Below are 6416 nucleotides of genomic sequence, written 5' to 3' on the forward strand. Positions count from 1 at the left end.
AATCCAGAGTGGGCAACCGGCAGGGGAAGCGTAAAGACCAAACTTCGATGGCAGAGTCGAATAGCCGAGCGCTGCCCCCAGGGGGAAGCAAATCAATCTATCTGCATTCCTAGGAGAGGGACTCCCACAGTCAGACAGTGGCGCAGAAATCGTCTGAGGGCCCAAATCTAGACTTCCTCACTTCCCTCTGCACTATCTGCTAATGAAACACTCCAGGCACACACAACTCCCTTTTCCAGCCCAGATGGCCAAGCTGTTGTGCTTAAAAAAAAATAATAATAACAATAACTGGCTGGACAAAGAGTCCAGCAGAGCTGCATACTATTATCACTCTGGCAGGAATGCAGTCGAGTTGTTTTTCCTTTTTTTTTCCTTCGTCGTCTTCTCCTTCCTTCCCCTCCCTCCTCACCCCACTCTTCTATCCCTCCCTCCCCCTCCCACTTCCACAGGAATATACTAATCAGGGAAATATGCACTGGCTGTTTGGCAGAGGGGTCAAATCCATTTGGATGGAATTCCAGCCTTGCTCCGATAACAATGGCAGGAAGCGAGGTCCTTGAGTTGGCTGCTGCCCGCGACTCTTTAGCGATAGGTTGTTGAAAGAATTGGCCAGGGGGGAATCCTCCTGCTTTATATTTCTTTGAGTTTGGAATGCTGCGATTGTTTCTAACACAATGAGGAACCTGGACCGCCACCTAGAAGAAGCTAAATTACAGGAACAGCAGCTAAATTACAGCTCTTAATTGTGAAATGATTCCCTGGCAGCTCTGCCTCTTTGAGGGCTCAGGGAGCAGGTGGGTTTCATTTCTCTGGGCCTCCAGAGGGAGATGTTGTAATATTCTCACTTACCTGAAAAAGAATCAATCAATCAATTGTAATAATAATAATAATAATGTTGGTATTTGTTAAGCGCTTACTATGCGCTTACTATGTGCAGAGCACTGTTCTAAGCGCAGGGGGAGATACAGGGTGATCAGGTTGTCCCACATGAGGCTAACAGTCTTCATCCTCATTTTACAGATGATGTAACTGAGGCACAGAGAAGTTTAGTGACTTGCCCACAGTCACACAGCTGACAAGCGGCAGAGACGGGATTTGAACCCATTATCTCTGACTCCCCAGCCCGGGCTCCTTCCACTGGGCCATGCTGCTTCTCTAATTGTATCCACTGAGCACTCACTGTGTGCAGAGCGCAGTACTAAGCACTTGGGAAAATACAACACAACAATGTAACTATGTTCCGCGTCCACAACGAGCTTACAGTCTAGCCGTCTCCCCCTGCAGTTCTCCGCAGGTACGCTCCCTGCTCTGCTCAGCTCTGCCTCAGTCTCCTCCGATGGGTGTTTCAGACCACGCTTGTTGATCTTAATGACTCGAGCCACACTTGGCTTAGATCGGGTCACTTTGGTCCGCCTGTTTTCTGGGCGGGTCCTTCACGGGTTTCATCTTCGCCCTTCCCAGAGGCCTCCTCTTGCCGGAGAAGAGAGGCCAGCCGGTCGGAAGCCACGACCGACTCAGAGCTTTATCGCCGAAGACGAAAACCTGAAAGGCCAGCAGATTTCGAACGGCCCAGCGTATCTCCCTCCGTGATCTCGAAAGGAAGGAGTTGGCCGAAACCGGCAGCTCGGCGTCGAAACAGCGGCCGTAATTCTTCAGTGTCAACAAATGGTCTGACAGCGTGTGTCCTGTTTGGCTGATAGCTGGGGCATGGGAAAATCCAACATCACAGATATCCTTAGCGTGACCTGAGAAATCACCCCTCTCCCCCTCAGCCCAGATGAGTTATAATTTATGTCAGGGGTGAGGATTGCTGAATCCATCCATTTTACTCGTAATGTTGCCCCGGAAGAGGAGGGGAGGGAGGGCGATGAAATATTTGTTTGGGCTGGCCTTTGTTTATTTATTTGTTCACAGGGTGGCCTTAAAGAGCTTCCTTTCAGGGGTCAGATAGACCCCACTGATCCTACGGACTCTTAATGGGTAAATTGCGGTTTGCTTCTCTCCCCCTTCCCCCACCACGGAACTCCCTCTAAGGAAAGGCAGCCGGGTCTGTTTGTGGACGGCTCGAAAAACAGTTACTACCTCATTTCCGACGCAGTTGTCGTCGCTGACAGCAGAGCATTCAAGGAATGGTATGGGGGTAGGTTTCTTCAAGGTCACTTCCTTTCCTTGAATTCTGCAAAGATCCCATCCTTTAGGAATGCGTGGGGTAGGAAACGAGTCCCTTTTTTGGCGGACCGGACGAACGGGGGGCAGTGGGCTCAGAGAGGACCGTGTCTGCCGGGTCGTCGTCGTGTGCCCGGGGGCTGAAGAGGCACACGCCACCGGAAGCCAAGCTGGGCCGCCAGGCTGGACTGACTCAGAGTTTTGTGTGAAGTCATCCGCTTGGTGCAGTCATACCCCACAGGGAAGCGATGATCGTCTTCCCCACTGCTCCCATTTTCTACCTCCGCTGTTGAAGCCGGACCTTCCGACACGTTTTCTTGAGACCAGCTCAGGTGCTTCGTCGGCCCGATCCCGTGGAACGGCTGATGACCCAGATCAATCTGGGTCAATCCAATTTGCTTGTATCCACCCCGGCGCTTCGTACAGTGTCTGGCACGTAGCGAGCGCTCAACAAATACCACGATTATAATAATCATTCAATCGGTGTTATCGATCAAGTACCTACTCTGTGCAGAGCTTGGCACTGAGTAGTGACTGGGAAGAGTGGAATACAATTCGCAGACATAGTCCTTGCTGTCAAGGAATTTACAGTCTACTGGGAGTGACAGACGTCAAAAAGGGGAAGCCACATGGCCTACTTGATAGAGCACGGGTCTGGGAGCCAAAAGGACCTGGGTTCTAATCCCAGCTCGGCAAGTTTTCTGCTGTGTGACCTTGGGCAGGTCGCTTAACTGCTCTGTGTGTCAGTTACCTCATCTGTAAAATGGGGATTAAGACTGTGAGCCCCATGTGGGATGTGGACTGTGTCCAATCGGATTAGCTTATATCTACCTCAGTGCTTAGTACAGTGCCTGGCACGTAGTAAGCGCTTAACAAAGACCATTAAAAACACCTGTTTAACAAATACCATAAAAAATTGCTGATAGGAGGAGTTTACTCATCTGCAAATTGGGGATTCACTACCTGTTCTTCATTCTACTTATACTGGGAGCCCCATCTGGGGCAGGGACTGTATCTGACCTGATTACCTTGGATCAATCCCAGGGTTTAGTAGAGTGCTTCGCACATAGTAAGTGCTTCACGAATATCATTATCATTATTATCATTATTATTATAATCGTTATTGTCCTGAAGGATCATAGAAAGTCTGTACATCCCCACCTTCCCTGGGCTCTCTACGTAAAGGGTCAGCTTTTCATTTTGAAGCAGGACAAGAGCAAGATTCTTAGGTGATGAGGATTGAGATGGGGCAGGTTTCAGAGAGTTAAGATCCATCAATCAGTCAGTGGTATTTAGTGAGTGCTTACTGTGAGCACAGCACTGTACTAAACCCTTGGGAGGGTACAATACAAAGGACTTGGTGGACACATCCCTCTGCCACAGAGAGCTTACAGTCCAGAGAGGGAGAGCTGCCATCTGGGGGGATTTTAGTCCCAGTTAGAAACTCTGGGTCCCTCTCAGAGACCTGGGATGAGCAAGGTTAGGGTCTAGTTTAGAAAACTAGAGGGATAACTGCCCCATCGCCTCCATCAGAGGAAGGGCATCTCTGCTCTCGACCCGTTTGTCATCTAGCTGAACAGCCCCTCTCCTTCCTCCGGGCATATTTTTTTTTATTATTCTGCTCTTTATTCCATCTGTCGAAGGAAAAAACAATGCTGAAACACCCCCGTCCCCATCATTCTTCCAGTAAGTTTATTCAGTCACTACGGTGTGCATGGCCTCTTCTTTAGAGCTGTGAAATTCTTTCTCTTCCCATTTGTCTTTTTCTAGTTGGCAAACATTGATTTCCATCCCTACCACCCCCGTTCCTAATGGAGCTTGAAATGAACCTGCCACCTCTCCCGTCGCCTCTTTCTTCCTAAGCGAAACATCGGGGAGGATGTTCAAAAGGTGTCTTCGAAGCAGAGTCGATCCGAATTCCAACCAGGAGTCAGCCATGGGTGTCTGATGCTGGGGAATACTGGGTTTTGTCTCAGTTCTATAGAAGTGATTACCTTTTCTTTTGGATGGTGGTTCAGTGCCAGTGATATACACGTAATGACCTCAGAGTCCATTTCTCTCAGGAGTGTGAGAAAGGGAGTGTTAGATTTGCTACTAAATTTACCAGAAATGGTTTTCTTCTCAATGTTTCTCACTGTGGTGTGTCTGTGAGGACGGTCAGTTTATAATGGTGACTTTTCTATCCTTGTTGATTGATTGAGTCAAAGTCATTTTAGAAAATGGACCCCATCTTGCCCTGTTGGTATTTTGGTTTTGTTTACTTCTTTGAGGGCCTAGTACTCTACTTTGTACTAAGTACAGTATGTCCTTAATAAACACCATTGATTTATTAGAAGTGAAGAAGTTTGGCCTAGTGGATAGAGCATGGACCTGGGAGTCAGCAGGACCTGGATTCTAATGCCAACTCTTGTCTGGTGTGTGACCTTGGGCAAGTCACTTCACTTCTCTGTGCCTCAGTTACTTCATTTGTAAAACAGGGATTAAGATTGTGAGTCCCAAGTGGGACATGGACTGGGTTCAACCTGATAAGCTTATATCTAGCCCAGCACTTAGTACAGTGCCTACCACATAGTAAGCGCTTACCTAATACTATTAAGAAAAAAATAATCCTTTCCAGTTACTTTGGCTCTGCTCTCAACCACTGGGAAGATAGGTTAATATAGGGATTTGGGATTCTGGATTTTCCTCAGAGTAACTCACGGTCTCGTCACTCGGTGTGACGCAGAGAGAGCTTGTGTTCGATCTCCTCTCCCCAAGAGCCTTGTCAGAAGTAGCTAGGATGCTCTGTTTGAACTATAGTCCCATGTCATCATAGAATAAGACATTCTCTTTGTTATCGAATCTTTGTTCATTCTATGTAAATGGTGCTTGGCCCATTGGGTTGTTTGCTGTAAGGTTTTATACCCATCCCCTGATATACGTTCCAATTGGATCCACTAGCCCATCCACTTGGATGATACTTGGGGTCTCTTCTTCCATGGCGACTTAACTGAACTGAATTGTTTCATTTTGGCTTTGTACATTTTTAAATTAAAGGCACATGAGAGCAACTAGTCTGTTCAAGTGCCCCAACTGCTCATCCAATCAGTCGATCAACTGTATTTATTGAGCACTTATTTGTGCAGAGCAATGTTCTGTGCATTTGGGAAAGTAAAACATAACAGAGTTGTTAGACGCCTTTCCCACCCACAACAAGCTAATTTCTTTCCACTTCTCACTTCCTTATCCGTACCTCCTACTCCTTCCCAGACAATGTTGTATGGACAAGACATCTGCCCAAGAAAACAAATTCATTTAAAGGAGGGAAACAAAAAAGGTCTTGGGGATTTAAACATCCCAGGTATGAAGGGCACTCTGAAATAGATATCTTTATAATCTAGCAGAAGATTTCAGGCGGGAAATGTCTTACTTCACTTGCAGTACATGGCTCTGGGCAACGGGTAGGAATTTTACAAACACTATTTGTTGGAGACATTTTGTGTGCATTTAAATAATTGTGTGTTCAAATAGGGGCTGTGGAGATTTTACCAGCAGATGGCACCAAATGGTTTCTTTAGGAAATAAACAGGGTCACAGTCCGCTGTTTGTATTCTTGCTAAATAAACGGTTTCATTTCAGTTCCCCACTTTTAAAATAATTCGTCCTTTCTCAGACACCCTTATTCCGGATCCAGCTTTGGTGCTTCCAGCTTGAAGAGCTGCCGGGTCGAGTGCAAGAACGGTGTGGATTATTGACCTTCTGGACATCGAAATGGAGCCTCGCACCACATTGAAAGATCAGAAATAAAGTTGAAGTCTGGAGACAACAATTTTAACCAGCATATGGAGACTTCATTAGCCCTTTTCAGCTTCAGAAAGAGATCATGATGATGATAACCAATTAGAGTATATATTGAGTGTTTTCTCTTTGCAGAGAACTGTACTAAGGACTTGTGAAAGCACGCTAGAACCGGTAGACGATCTCTGGCCTCAAGGAACTTACAGTCAAGTTGGGGAGTTAGGCACTAAAATAAATAAAAACTAGGGGAAGCAGCCAAGATATGGACATAAGGGATGAAGTGTGACAGAAGTGCTGAAGAGGTGGGTAGTGGGGAAATAGGGCGGGGAGAGAGAGGAGATGTGATTCTAGTAAGGCTTTTGAAAGTGCCATATCGATCAGTCGATCTGTGGTATTTATTAAGTGGTTACTATGTGCAGAGCACTGTTCTAAGTGCTTGGGAGAGTTACAGTACAACAGAATTAGCAGATCCG

Source organism: Ornithorhynchus anatinus, chromosome X2, assembly GCF_004115215.2.
Source record: "Ornithorhynchus anatinus isolate Pmale09 chromosome X2, mOrnAna1.pri.v4, whole genome shotgun sequence".
In the NCBI taxonomy this organism is placed as follows: domain Eukaryota; kingdom Metazoa; phylum Chordata; class Mammalia; order Monotremata; family Ornithorhynchidae; genus Ornithorhynchus; species Ornithorhynchus anatinus.